The sequence below is a fragment of the Saimiri boliviensis genome, chromosome 5, assembly GCF_048565385.1.
Source record: "Saimiri boliviensis isolate mSaiBol1 chromosome 5, mSaiBol1.pri, whole genome shotgun sequence".
Classification (NCBI taxonomy): domain Eukaryota; kingdom Metazoa; phylum Chordata; class Mammalia; order Primates; family Cebidae; genus Saimiri; species Saimiri boliviensis.
Window position 1 is genome coordinate 101945041 of NC_133453.1, and position 14526 is coordinate 101959566.

At 41.3% G+C, this 14526-nt stretch overlaps 1 protein-coding gene and 1 pseudogene across 1 annotated transcript in view; both read right to left on the reverse strand.

Moving 5' to 3' along the window:
• The window catches only part of THSD7B (thrombospondin type 1 domain containing 7B), a 1060674-nt gene extending 1049617 nt beyond the window's left edge, over positions 1 to 11057 (reverse strand). The window contains exon 1 of the mRNA XM_074399739.1: positions 10524 to 11057. The gene's annotated coding sequence lies outside the window, so the exon portion shown is untranslated. The remainder of the gene's footprint in view (positions 1 to 10523) is intronic.
• On the reverse strand, positions 4750 to 10700 carry LOC101032457 (structural maintenance of chromosomes protein 4-like; annotated as a pseudogene).
• Positions 11058 to 14526: the final 3469 nt, after the last annotated feature.

Consider the following 14526-nt stretch of genomic DNA (forward strand, 5'->3'; position numbering starts at 1 on the left):
CCTCAAACATTGCTAGTAAGAATGTAAAATGGTGCTACCACTATGAAAAACAGTTTAAAAGTTTTTTAATGTTAACATGGAGTTACCACATGACCAACAATTTCACTCATAGGTATACGTAGAAGTGAAATAAAAACATATGTCCACACAAAAACTTGATCAAGTTTCCACAGTTTTTATAGCAGCATGTCTACAACACTCTCAACGTGAAAACAACCCAAATGCCATCATCCAATGAATAGATAAAATAAAGTGTCCATACCATGAAACATAATCTACAATAAAGAAGAATGAAGTCCTGATACATGCTACAACATGAATGAACCTTGAAAACATTATACTAAGGGAAAGGAGTCAATTGCAAAAGACCACATAGTGTATCATTCTGTTTATATGGAATGTTCACAATATGCAAATCCTGAGAGACAGAAAGTAGATTAGTGGCTGCCTAGGGCTGGAGGGAGGGATAGAGAGTGACTGCTAATGGGTAGCATTTCCTTTCAAGGTAATGAAAACATTTTAGAGTTAGATAGTAGTGAAAGCTGCATAATTCTGTAAATATACTAAAAGCCGTTGACTTTTAGTCAGTAACTATATACTCTAAGTTAGTGAATTTTATATTTTGTGAATTATATCACAGTAAAAATGTGAATAAATTGTGTATAATACACACACACACACACACACACACACACACACGAAGAAGTAAAATCAAGCAATTCTGAATAGGATAAGTGAAATGTATCAATGTCAGTATCTCAGTTGTGATACCATATGACTACCTTGCAAAATATTACTGTTGTGGGCAACTATGTAAAATGTATACAATATTTCTCTACATTATTCCTTACAACTGAATGTGACTCTAAAGAAGCTGGCAAAGGATTCTAGAGAAACGTTGTCCTAGGCTTCTAGAATCTCTGATACAGGAGATCACAGAAGGGAAGAGGGATGAATGCCAATGTATTATATATATATAATTTAAAGTACACTTAAAATATATATTTGAATTTACATATGTAGAAATATAAATTTATATACTTATACAGTAATTTACATCTATTTAAATTTATAAATACATATAAATAAATATATACGTATTTGTGTATATAGTCTAAACTCATGGCATGTTTAAATAAAATCCATGTCTGAAATTGCATATACAACACCTTAGTCCGAGTTTCCCCCCTAAAGTAACATCTGCAACAAAGTTTGATGTGTGGGTTGTTTATTCAGGATGATTTCAGGAAGCAAGAGTGGAGGAGTAGGAGGACTGAGCAGCAGAGGAGAGGAAGAGAATCTAAAGATGAATCACAACATTGACCACTATTGGGAGAAACTGGCTGCTCCATCTCTTTCTGAGAAGCCCAAGGAACAAAAAGTCAGGTCTCTTTGGTGAAAGGTTTGGATTGCACATGTTAAGCAGATTCCTCAGACATCACACTGACATCATTGTGTCAGAGAAGCAAGGGGAACAATGCTCTTGGCCAAGGTGAGATGCTGTTGGGTGACACCTGTGGGAAACCAAGGTTGAAGCCTGCATAATATGGCGGTGATGATGAGAGGCTTTGAAGCCGTGCACAAGAGGTATCTGATGAATACAGGATGATCCCAACTACATGAAATACATTATTGGACTGACAAAATGTCTGAAAGGAAATTTAGCAATATGTGTTTATCTCTGGGGTATAGAATTACAGATAATTTTTGTCTCTTTTTTAATATGTTCTTGTACTTTGAAGTTTTCCACAATAAGTATATATTGTTTCCATAGTCACAAAATACAACCAAAATTACGTTTAAGGAGCTAAGCTCTATGGATTTTACAAAGACCAGAGGATTTCAATATAGTAGTCTTCTACTGACTGGGAAACTGGACCAAATGACCTCTCAGATCACAGGCTAGGATTCTATGAAAATCAACTCGGGAGAAATGCCCAGAGGAGTACCAGGCATAAAATAGGCCCTCAGTTAACATTTGTCAAAGGAATGAATGTATGTACTGCTGCAGTGCAGATGGAGTTGGAAAGCTTGTTGCCAGGAGCTCACAATGTCTTAGAGAAAACAAAAACAGAAACTTGAAAAGATAGAGTTACCATATGACTGAACAATTCCACTCCTAGGTATATCCTCAGGAGAAGTGAGAACATACATCCACACAAAAACTTGAACACCCAAACTCACAACAGCACTATTCACAATAGCTAAGTAGTGGAAACAATCCCAGTGTCCATCAACTGAGGAATGGATAAACAAATTGTGGCATATCTAAATATTGGAACCATATTCAACCATATAAGTGACCTACTGATACATGCCACAACTGGACAAACTTTGAGAACATCCTAAGTAAATGAAGTTAGATGCAAAAGTCAACATACTGTACAATTCTATTTATGTGAAATGTAAAGAAGACGTAAACCCATAGAGGAAAAAGAGGAGATTAGTGGCTGCCAAAAGCTACAGAGAGGAAGGAATAGGTAGTGCTTACTTAATAGATATGAGGTTTCTTTGTGGTTAATGAAAAGTTTGGGGCATTAAATAGTGGTGATGGTTTCACTGTATTGTAAATATATGAAAAATCACTGAATTGTCCACTTTAAAATGGTGGATTTTGGGTTATGTGAATTTTATTTCAATCAAAAATGATAGTAAACAGTTTAAGGTAACATGTAAAGTGTGGCAAATAATGGTATTGGCGTCTAAGGGAAAGCAAGAGTGATAATATAGGTCTGAGGTAATCAGGATGACTGCGCGGATCAAGTAGGAGTTTGGGACTTTGAAGAAGCAGGATAACAGACATTCTAAAAGATGCTCAGCAAGCATGAATTTAGCTATAAGCACTGCAGGAAGAGGTATCCATCCCCTAAAGCACTAAGACAGCAAGGGGCAGGATAAGTCCTGTAGATAGTCATCCTCATGGATACAGAAGATTTTAACAGTGTAGGAAGGGTGGCAGATAAGGCAGAAGGAAAAGAAATCATCATTCATATAAACGTTTTTAGAACAAAAAATCTGGCCCAGATTACTGTTCTTTGCAATTTCAACATTTTTTTCACTTCTAATTCTAGAAATAATATAAAAGAAAGCACTCTAGTATAATGGCTTAAAGATTCTATACCAGTCAGACAGCCAGGCTGCAGAAAACATAACCCCAGAGTTTCAGTGACTTGCAACAGCTGATTTTTCACACCCTCTGCATGCCCGCTGTGGATGGGCTGTAGCTATGCTCTGTGTCTTCTTCACTCTAAGACTCAGGTTATCTGGGCAGCCTCCACCTAGAATTGTCACATGGCAGATAACAAGGCAAACTATGTACTGACCTTCAAGCTTCTGTTCAGAGGCCCCTCTACTCTCCTCTCACTGATCAAAGTTTGGCCACGTACCAACACCGGAAGTCAACGAAACAGGGAAGGGGCATTAAACATGGGTGACTGGAAAAACAATTTACCACAGGTTTCAGGCCTGGCCCTGCTAATTAATAGCTTTTAATAGAGTTGCTTATATTCTCTGAGGCTCGGAGTCTTCATCTATTAAAAGGGGATGATAATTACTCCTATGCTATGAAATTATGATGAGGATTAAATGAGATCATGTAGTAAAATATTTCGTGTAATGCCAGGCACATAGTAATTACTCATTAAAATGAACTGCTCCAACAGCCAAGCACTTTTACCCATTGTTTACCCCAGCACAGCACCTAGCTCACTATAAATATTTCAATAGATGCTTGGTAGAAGAGTGAATAAATAAATATGACTGTATGCTCATTTTTGTAAAATTAGGGTACATAAAAAAGTATTTAGAAAAAAATAATAAACTCACTCTCCTTAATTAATGGCCAATGCATGAGGAAGTAGGCCCTCCTCCTTATCGCTGATGAGCAAGTTAAAGCTCCTTTTCAGTTCACAGCCTTTCTTGCCCCAGCTCATATTTGATTTAACTTGATTTAGCCTGATTTAACTTGAGGGGCCCACCTAGCAATTATTCCATTGTACTTAAAGTTCTTTCTGTTCTCTGTGGGTCTGACAACAAACGCTTATGGACACCTATGCTTTGCTGCCACTCTGTGAAGAATTATAATGGACAGAGGCTGGGACCACAGTCCCTCCCTCTGAGGGGATTTCCCTCTACCTGGGCAGCTGATGAACAGCCATGGGAAGCCCAGTGAGGCAGCCCACAATGACACATAGCTCACAGCATCACAAGGAGGAGGGGGGTTACTGCCAAGGCAGTGCCACAGACGATTAGTGCTATGAAAATTCAACAGAGGGATGGATGAATATACCAAAATTCACTGTGGCTGCTTCCTAATCTACAAATTTAGATTAAATATGCTATCAGGAAAACAGAGTTTTCTGGTTCCCTCAGACAGAAGTTTCAGAAAAATCTCTATCCCACTCTCAATTCCCCAAATCCCCCCATACCAACACCTCATATACACACACAGGCACGCATGCGCACCCGTGCACACATACACATACATTATCACTCTGCACAGAGGTTTTTCAAAGGATGGCTCCTGCACGGTGAATCTATACCACTTTTATATTTCTCTTGGCTTTTGTCCCCTTTGGTCTGATCACCTGATCATTGCTTAAAGCCAAATGCTTCCTTAGAGGGCTTTAGAATGCATTTGGACAGTCACACACTGCAACTGATCCTCTTGTAGAATACAGGCAAGATATGAGAGATTTAGAAGTTTTTTTCTCAGTTTAAAAATATGTATTCTATATAACTCATAATCCTTTACAAATAGAAAAATCCATAATACAATACACCAAATCTATGCCAATTCAATTTGAAGAATAAACAAGTTGAACGAAGTTTTTTAGATGAAATTTCTTTTGGGTTTACCGCAAGTTTTTGTTATATTGTATATCTTGTAAATTCCAATAAGTCTACCTGAAATCTCAAACATATTAATATTTCGAAGAGAAATTATTATGAACTGGGATTTCTGTCTGTTCGTATTTATAAAAATGCAACAATGGACAGACACATTCTTTAAATCATGGGCTGTATCAACCCTTGTCCCCAAAGTAAAGGGGAGTGGGTTTGTAGAGGAGAAGAGCTAATACTAAAGCTGAGGCTGGGGATGGTGGCTCACACCTGTAATCCCAGCACTTTGGGAGGCCAAGGTGGTTGGATCACTTGAGGTCAGGAGGTCGAGACCAGCCTGGCCAACATGGTGAAATCCTGTCTCTACTAAAAATACAAAAATCAGCTGGGTGTGGTGGGTGCCTGTAATGACAGATACACAGGAGGCTGAGGCAGGAGAACTGCTTGGGACCCAGGAGGCAGAGGTTGCAGTGAGCCAAGATTGCACCATTGCACTCCAGCCTGGGCCAGAGAGCAAGACTCTGTCTCAAAGAAAATAATAAATAAATAGCCAATGAACTAAGCATTTTCTCTCCTCCTGAAAGGCTGAAGATGTTCTTCCAACTTCTCACAGGTAGTCAAACACTGAACATGATTCCTTCAGAGAAAGGACCCAAGCTACCTGCAAGCTTCAGTTTGGCATCCCCTCCCAAAGTAAGCGTTTGGTAATTCTCCTTTAATGTATTCAGTACTACATAAAAAACCTGCCATTGCTTCACTGTTTCTGAGGCTCTTCATATGTCTGTCTAAAATGATCTCTTTGAGTTTTGAATATGGAGGATTCTGAACAGATGGAAGACATACAATTGTTCTTTCAGTATTTTAAAGGAAAAAGTAGGCTTATCACACCTGACCTCAAAAGGTAGACATTAGGGTGATAACATTTGGCTCAACTGACAGCAGGTCTTTGAACAGCCAGTGGAGCCCAGTGGTGGCAGAAGCTGTCTTAGGGAGTCCTGACCTAAGTGTTCAAATTCAGGTCCAGCAAATGCCAAGCAAGGATCACCTAGGAGCCTGGTCTGTAGGCTTTTCAGGCCTCTTACACACCTGAGAGTCTCTTCTATGAGATCCCAGGAATGCTTTGTCAAGGAAGACGGACTGGAGCTGGATTGTAACCATTGAGGAGTAGGTAAGAATGAGTGGACAAAATTCCTGAGAAAGAGCATAGAGGTCAAGTCCATCTGGAGAATGGAAGGACTCAGGCTTGTAGCTAAAGAGAGGCTTCAGAGGGGTGGTGACTAAGAGATAGAAGGGAGTTATTAGTTCAGGATTCTATTTTAGATGACCTCAAATGCCATGAGAAAAATAATGAATTTTGTCTTAAGGCCACTTGGTTACAAACTGGTAGCCAACTGATGCTTTATTGCTTAAAGTGCCAAGTGTTTCATAAGGCTATTTGGCCCCCACATAAGCAGTTTAAAGCCTAGTGTCTTCAGCAGACTTCACATATTTATACCACCTGCCTGCCACTGTTACTGCTGCCACAGATGATGATAAATCACTGAAGATGTTCAAGTGGGAAAGTGGAATGAACTGAATCTCAGGAAAGTCAGTACAGCGATAATGTGTAGCTAAGGTTTGAGGCAAGAGAGTCCAGAAGGTTTTTCCACTGCAATAGTCCAGGCACCAAACACTTAGGACTAAACCTGAAGAGTGATCGTGGGAGAGGAAATGGAAATACAGATGCAGGACAGGTCTGCAGGAGGAGGTACCAGACAGGAGGAACACCCATGGGGGAACATCTGTCCTAAGTTCCAGTCTCCTTTCAGCCAAGACAAGCTGTGTGACTTTGGGCAAATTACCTAACAGTTTTATGCTTCATTTTCCTAAGATACATAATGGGGATAAAATGATCTATTCTATAGTATTGTTTTAAAATTTTGTAATAGTTTATATAAATCTACATAACAATTCCTAGAACAGGGCCTGCCATACAATAAGCATTCATAAATGATTAAAATGTTTGCATGCTTGCTAAAATAAAATTGTGTAATTTTGTGTATGTGTAGGATGCACTAACAGATTGAAGGTAGGATAAGTCAAAGATTTCTAATTATTTTTAGTAAAAATTTGAGAGGTATAATTTGAGGAAAAGACAAGTAGTCAAATTTTAAATGTTTTTAGATTGAAAAATAATGCCTCACAGGATACAGCCAAGTAAAATTTTCTAGTTGGAAATCAACAATATGTGTATGCAGATGGGAAAAAGTTGAATTGAAGCTTCAGATTAATTGGGAGGTTTGGGCTGCAAGTAACCAAATACTCAAATTCAACTGGCTAAAATGATAAAGAAAATGTATTGGCTCCCATAATGGAAATTCGGTTCGGTATTACTCACTTCAAGGGCTCTCTGGTGGCCTGGAGGATCCAGGCCCTTACCATCTTTCCCTTGACAACCTAAAAACTTTGGCTTATTTCCAGGCCTCCTGCCTTCTTGGTCACAACATGGCTACAAACATTTCAGGAGTAACATCAAGGCATGACAAAGAAGAAGAAACATTTACCAGACAACTCCCCGTATATTTCCTCTCTCTTCTACTTGGCTAGATTTGGGATAAATTCTCCTCCTTAAATCAGTCATTGGCAAGAATAACTGAACTCCTAAGTTTGGCTTAAATTAATCCAGATTTACCCCCTGGGCCAAGAGGAGAAGTGGACACTCAAGAGGAAGAATGAGAATGGCTGCTGGACAAGGCATCTTGCCACCTTGCAGCTCTGGCTGAGTGTTGGGGTCCAAAGCCATGACTCTTGATGGGCTATTCTCATTGTCACACAACTACTGACCATAGCTTTCTTCTAGCTGCTGGCCCTTCCACCTGCTGTCTGGAATCTGGGTTTCCAAGTCCTTCCAGGTGAGACAGCTGACCCTCGCCTCCTCCAGGCATCCAGATTGAAGTCATTGCCTGCACTAATTCATGCACTAATTTAATGGAACAAGGTAATACGGGGTAGCAGTTTCTCATTTCCTTACCACCAACTGCAGCAAATCCTGCTCTGGCAAAGTTTCTGCAAAAATCGAGATGAACTCAACTAGTGATGTGGACTGCCGGACTCCCCCGACTGAGGCACACAGCAGGCAGGAGCCTGGATTGGCTGGTGACTGGAAGATGGTGGCAAAGGTGGCTAGCAGATGGTGGAAGGTTGTCTGGTTGCCAGGAGGAGTAAAGCCTAGTACTAGAAGAACATAAGCACTTTGTCTCACTGATACACATGACCAAACTCACTTTCAATCAAGCAAACCTTTCTTCCTCTTTCCCCAGGTCTTCCTTGTTTATTGATTGACCGAAGGTGGCATCTGAGCCTTGGAAAACACAGCTGGCCACCTGCAATTCTCTGGATAGGGCAAAGGGGAAAAGCCCAGGTTAACTAGCACCTCTGACCTCATTCTCACTGAACAGGAAAGCCATAACAAGCCAATCTAAAAACATCTGCAGGAAGCAAGCATTGACTCACCTCCCTGTGTCTTGCAAGATCTAAATCTAAGTCATCCTGGAATGATAACATTCTCTTACATCTTTCATGAAAATACCACAAAATGTCTCTGGACACCCTTGGTTACTAACACACTACAACGGAGACAATCCGTTTTAAAAGTGTAGCCTACTGGTCCTGAAACTTTTTACGAGTACGTTTCCCAAGGAAATCTTTCATAAATCTCTGCCCGGGGTTGAGCCCACATTTTAAATGCATTACAAACAGTTTTTCCAGCAATGATTAACTTCCTCTCCCATCATATATTATGAATAGTTAAATTTAACTGCATGTACAGTAAAAACCACCAACAGCCATAGTGTAATTCCCATTTTTTAATTTTCCACATTTTTTAAAACTTTAGTTGAAGTGTTATGTAATATACTACAGAAAGCATGCATACCAAAAAATGTATTGCTCGATTCATCTTCACAAACCAAACATACCCACATAAACAGCACCCCGATCAAGAACAGACCATCATCAGCACCTTGGATTACCAGCACCCTCAACTTCCCTGTCAGTCACTACATACCGTTCTCCCATAAGGATAACCCCTCCTGATTTCCAACAGTATAGGGTAGGTTTCCCAGTCTTGGGACTTTTTGTAAATTGTTCTTACAGTTTATATTCTTTGTGTCTAGCTACTTTCACTCACCATCAGCTAAGATTCATGTTACACATAAAGATCATTCATTCTCGGTGCTTAGTTCATATTCTGCTATGTAAATATAAGATAATTTATCATTTCTACTGTTGATGGACATTTGGCTATTGCTGTGTTGTCTATTTCCAAGTGCACTGCTTTGAACATTTTAGTCCATATCTTTTGGGAAATATATGTAAGTATTTCTGTATCTAGTACCCATACCTAGTAGAGGAATTGCTGGGCCCTGGGATACGTGCATATTTGGCTTTAGTAGATAGCTTCTGCCATTCTGCTGAAGTGGCTCCAGTAGTCATTTTTGAAATGTGGAAAATAGCTTATAGAGCCAATGACTGCCTTGTGGATCCCTGAGAGGTCTAAGGACATCAGTCAAGAACTTCTACTTAAAAAGAACCTTTGTCTTATTTTGCCCCCAGTGAAAATAGGTAAGATTTACTAATCCTCATAAAATGTACTTCAGTTATTTTAGAACTATGATGAAATCCACTGTGGTGTTAATTTTATGTATTTTATTTATGTATAAGTTTATGTATTTATGACAGTGGTAAGGGATACCCATGTGGCTGATTCAATACATCTGGGTGTGTCTGTGAGGCTATTTCTGGAAGAGAATAGCACTTGAATTGGACTGAGTGAAAAAGATCTACCCAACGTGGGCAGATTGTGTGCCCACCAATGTGGGCAGCTGTCATCTAATCCACTGAGGGGGCTCAAATAGGAAAAAAATCAGAGGAAGGGTAAACCCTCCCTCTCCCTTCTTGAGCTGAGACATCCATCTTCTCCTGCTTCAAATGTCAGATCTCCCAGGTTTGGGGCCTTTAGTCTCAGAATGGAAATTACACTATTGGCTCCTGGTCCCCAGGCCTTTGGACTCACACCGAATTGCATCACTGACTTTTCTGTGATGTAATCCAGCTTGCAGATGGCAGATCATGGGATTTTTTGGCCTCCATAAACACATGAGCCAGTTCCTATAATGAATCTCCATAGTTATAGATAGATACATAGACATACAGAGATATACCCTATTGGTTCTGTTTCTCTGGAGAACCCAACTAATACATCCTCTCTCACCCCTGTTATTCCTGGGATATAAAATCTTTCCACCCATGCAATGCCCAGACGAGGGCTTTATGCTCACCTGAGGCCTTTTTGTGTGATGAAGATGCTGAGTCTCAGAGTGTTATGTGTTCACAGGTAGTGGGTGCCAGGGGAGCTCCAGAACCATGTCCCCATATGCAATGCACAACCCCTGTCTTCAGTATCAGGTAGGAAGGAAGTCAGAGAGGGGCCAGGAAGGTACGCACTTTGGAGGCAGACAGGCATAGGTGTACACACTGATTTTGCCACTCTCTGGTGTGAACCTGATGTGCACCTGGGACACGTGACCAACAAGGACATTTCTCTGGCTCCATGAGGTTATGATTAACATTGCTTTTCTAAACTCTGAGCTTTATTGGTGTTAGTTGAAAGAGACAATTAGAATAAAGTCCAAATTTCTTACCTTGCCCACAAGTCCCCACTTGACCAGGCTTTCTGCTGACCTCGGCTCCTTCCACTCCATCCTTTGCTCACATGGCTCCAGGCACACAGCTCTTCCCCCAGACACAATGAGGGCAAGTTTCAGGGTGTTTGTGCTCCTCTTCCTTTGGCACTGGTTGCTCTTTTCCTGAATCTTCATGGGGCTGCCTCTTCCTTATGATTCAACTCTCAGCTTCAATGTCACCTCCTTGGGATGAATGTCCTTTTCTAACCAACTCTAAGACAGCCCCAGCCCTCCACCACCTTCTCTATCTCATTAACCTATTTAATGTTCTTTATAGTATGTATCATGTGTTTATTGCCTTCCCCCAACTAGAATGAAAGAGCCAGAGGAAAAATAACCATGCTTGTTATTCATTGCTATATCCCCAGCAGCTAGAATAATCCCTGCCACATAGTAGGTGCCTAAGAAATGTTGGAGGAATAAATAATCGAGGTCTCAGTGAAGGGGTGTGCTGGTCCACATTCCGCTGCCACTGATTGCCTTTGAGGGGAAAAGAAAGGTCTCACCTAGCATACTTCAATATTCTTTCTTTCTTGAGCCCAGGGTCACCACTTTCGCTGGCTCTAAAGAGACTCACTTATCTGAGGATCTGGCATTTCTCTTACCACATTTCAACAAATCAATGTCATGAACTTTCTGTTCCAAACAAACTTGCATCAATGATTTGCAGTAAACCACCAATACACCAAGAAGACTGTTTAATTTGTCAGAAACAAGAATTGTCAGCTGTTAGAAATGCAAGCCTGAAGCGTGCAGTCTCTGTAAGTCTGAGATTCCGTCTCTCCCAGTTCTTCCAGTTCTTGGAGCCAAGACGAGATCAATGGGGAAGCTGCCTACCAGGGCAGACATCACACATCACAGGACACCACTTATGCCAAGCTTGGCAAAGCCAAGGAGCCATAGTCTGCTAATTGTGCCACGTGGCTGCAGGCTGGCAGCCTCGAGTGACCTGTAGCTTTGCCAGGAAGAAGAGAGGCCTTTATTTGTTGGAAATTCTCAGATGTTAAAATAATACATTGCAGTCATTTTTTTCTTTTACTGGAAAATATAAATTTCATGGGCATCCACTGCTATGTTTTTGCTTTGCTCACTTTGGCGCTGGTCGATATGTGTAAGTGTTCCAGATTCAATGTGAAATAACAAAATGAAGATGTGGGAAGATGTTGAGAAGCTGCAAATGTTCTTCAAACTGGACACTTCAATACACAGGTTTCATCTGACAGAAAATAAACCAAGATGATATCATCAAGTCTCACAGACCAGAGATTTTTTTAAATTGACCTTGCCTAGGCCCTTTAAGCAATATAAAAACAGGGCTCTAATATCCTCTTATTCACATGTTTTATCCGAAACCACCTACTCAAACCTCTCCATGAACTGGAATCTAAACCTCCCCTGACCCCACAGGCTTCTGGTGAGACTTTTCTGTGAGAACATAACCTTGCCTCCCCTCTTGACTAAGCTTGGATTCTCCCTTTAACTCTACCATCATACCCCAGTTATGCTCGTCTGTATTACATAACAATCCCACTGTGTTCACCTTAGTCCCAGGGTAAGAGCCCAAAGAGACCAGGAATTACCTGTGCCTACACTCCCATTCCAAACCAACTGGTTAAGTGTGTGATATGGGTCACTACTGGTGAGGTCAGGCTGCATCTAGTGATGCTGGTGAAGACCCCATGGGGAACCCAGAAACACTAGGCTGAGATGTTTGCTCAGGGTCTGTATTGGTTTGCTAGGGCTGCCATAACAAAGTACCAGCAGAACTTTCTTTCCTCGGGGTTCTGGAGGCTAGAACTCTGGAATCAAGCTGTCCTTAGGACTGGTTCCTTCTGAGGCCTCCCTCCTTGTCTGCAGATGGCCACCTCCGCCCTGTGTTCTCACATGCCCTTTCTTCTGTGTATCTGTGTCCTAATCTTTTCCTCTTACAAGGACACCAGTCACATTGTTGCATTAGGACCCACCCTAATGACCTCATTTTAGTGTAATCACCTCTTTAAAGAGTCTGTATTCAAACACAGTTACATTTTGAGGTACCGAGGGGTTGGGACTCCAACATATGAATTTTTCAGGATGACAGGAAACTCATAAAAACTGTACTACGTGGCTAGGATCTATGCATTGTCTTCTACCTCCAAGACTCCCAGGGGAATAGATGGAAAGCTGGCCCTGTAGGAGGAACAGCACAGGTATCAAGGGAAAAGCTCAGCGGGGGAAAGCCTCACTTCTAGCAGAGTGTGGGTGGGCAGCTCAGTTCCTTTCAAAGAAGGAGATGGAGGCCACCAGAGCCAAAAGGAGAACCAGGCCAAACTTGTGGCCAGCTGGTAGGAGATCAGGCCAAATAGAGAGCAAAGAGTGTTAAAGCCAAGAAAATAAAAAAGTGGAAGCCAGGATAGGAGCCTGGGATTGGCGTGCAAGCCACTGCAATTAGCATAGTTACATTGATGTCCCCTTTGGAGCCCTGGGTTGTCCCTTAAAGTGGCAGTGGCCTTGCAATAGCTCTTTAGAGACCTCTAGGACATAAAACCCTTGATTATATCCACTATCCCCTGATCAAGGCTTATGCTGTTATCATTGTATGATGTTCACTCAGTGGCCTAGAAGAGCAAGATGAGAGGCTGTAAAAGAAAATGGTATGCATTCCTCAGAGAAGGATTTTTTTTTTTTTAATGTGACTTCCTTGCCAACATTTCTACATTGGAAGATTGCACATAAAAATCCATATTTACAATTTCTTTTGAGAAATATGAAGATCTGACAAAACTGAGATTGCAATCTAGCATGGCAACATTCAGCCAAAGCTAAGTAACAACCTCCTCCTAGGTGAGGCCACAGGTTCTGGCTCACTGCAGTCCAACCGCGTCTGACCCTTCATTTATACTCCTGCCTGAGCCAGCAAAAATCTTAGTTTGAGACCTCTGAGCTCAGCACATAGTGCACCAAACAGGGTACCCTGTGCGGTGGTGATGTGGTTTGGCTCTGTGTCTCCACTCGAATCTCATCTCAAATTGTAATCCCCATGTGTTGGAGGAGGTACCTGGTGGTATGTAATTGTATCATGGGGGCAGGCTTCCTCTTTGCTGTCCTTGTGATGAGTGAGTTCTCATGAGATCTGTTTGTTCGCAAGTGTGTGGCACTTTTCACTGTGTGCTCTCTCTCCTGCTGCCATGTTAAATGTGCCTTCCTTTCCCTTCACCTTCTGCCATGATTCTAAGTTTCCTGAGGCCTCCCTGCCACACAGAACCATGAGTCAATTAAACCCCATTTCTTTATAAATTACCTAGTAGACTGGGCACAGTGGCTCACACCTGTAAGCCCAGAACTTTGGGAGGCCAAGGCAGGTGGATCACCTGAGGTCAGGAGTTTGAGACCAGCCTGACCAATGTGGAGAAACCCCCTCTCTACTAAAAATACAAACTTAGCCAGGAGCGATGGCATGTGCCTGTAATCCCAGCTACTCAGGAGGCTGAGGCAGGAGAATCGCTTGAACCTGGGAGGCGGAGATTGCAGTGAGCTGAGATCATGCCGTTGCACACCAGCCTAGGCAGCAAGAGTGAAACTGCCTCAAAAACAAACAAAACAATAAATAAATGAATAAATAAATAAATAAAATAAATTGCCAAGTCTACAGTAGTTCTTTATAACAGGGTGAAAACAGACTAACACAGGTGGGATCTGGGATAACATTAATCATAGCGGTGGTGGCTGATGTGATTGTTTTCATCCTCATTGCTGTTATTGAGGGTTTGTTGTTGAAGATTCTATGCAGTATAAGGTCCATTTCAGATAGACAAGATAGGCACAGATCTTCATTGCAGAAGCTTTAAACCAATGGGTGGATCAACATAGGTTGATTTTGTAAGACACTGCAAAATTCGAAGTGACAATGATTGATGAGGTATAGGAACAGAGGCTCCATAAAGAGAATGGGGGATCATAAATTAGAGTTTCATTCTTCACT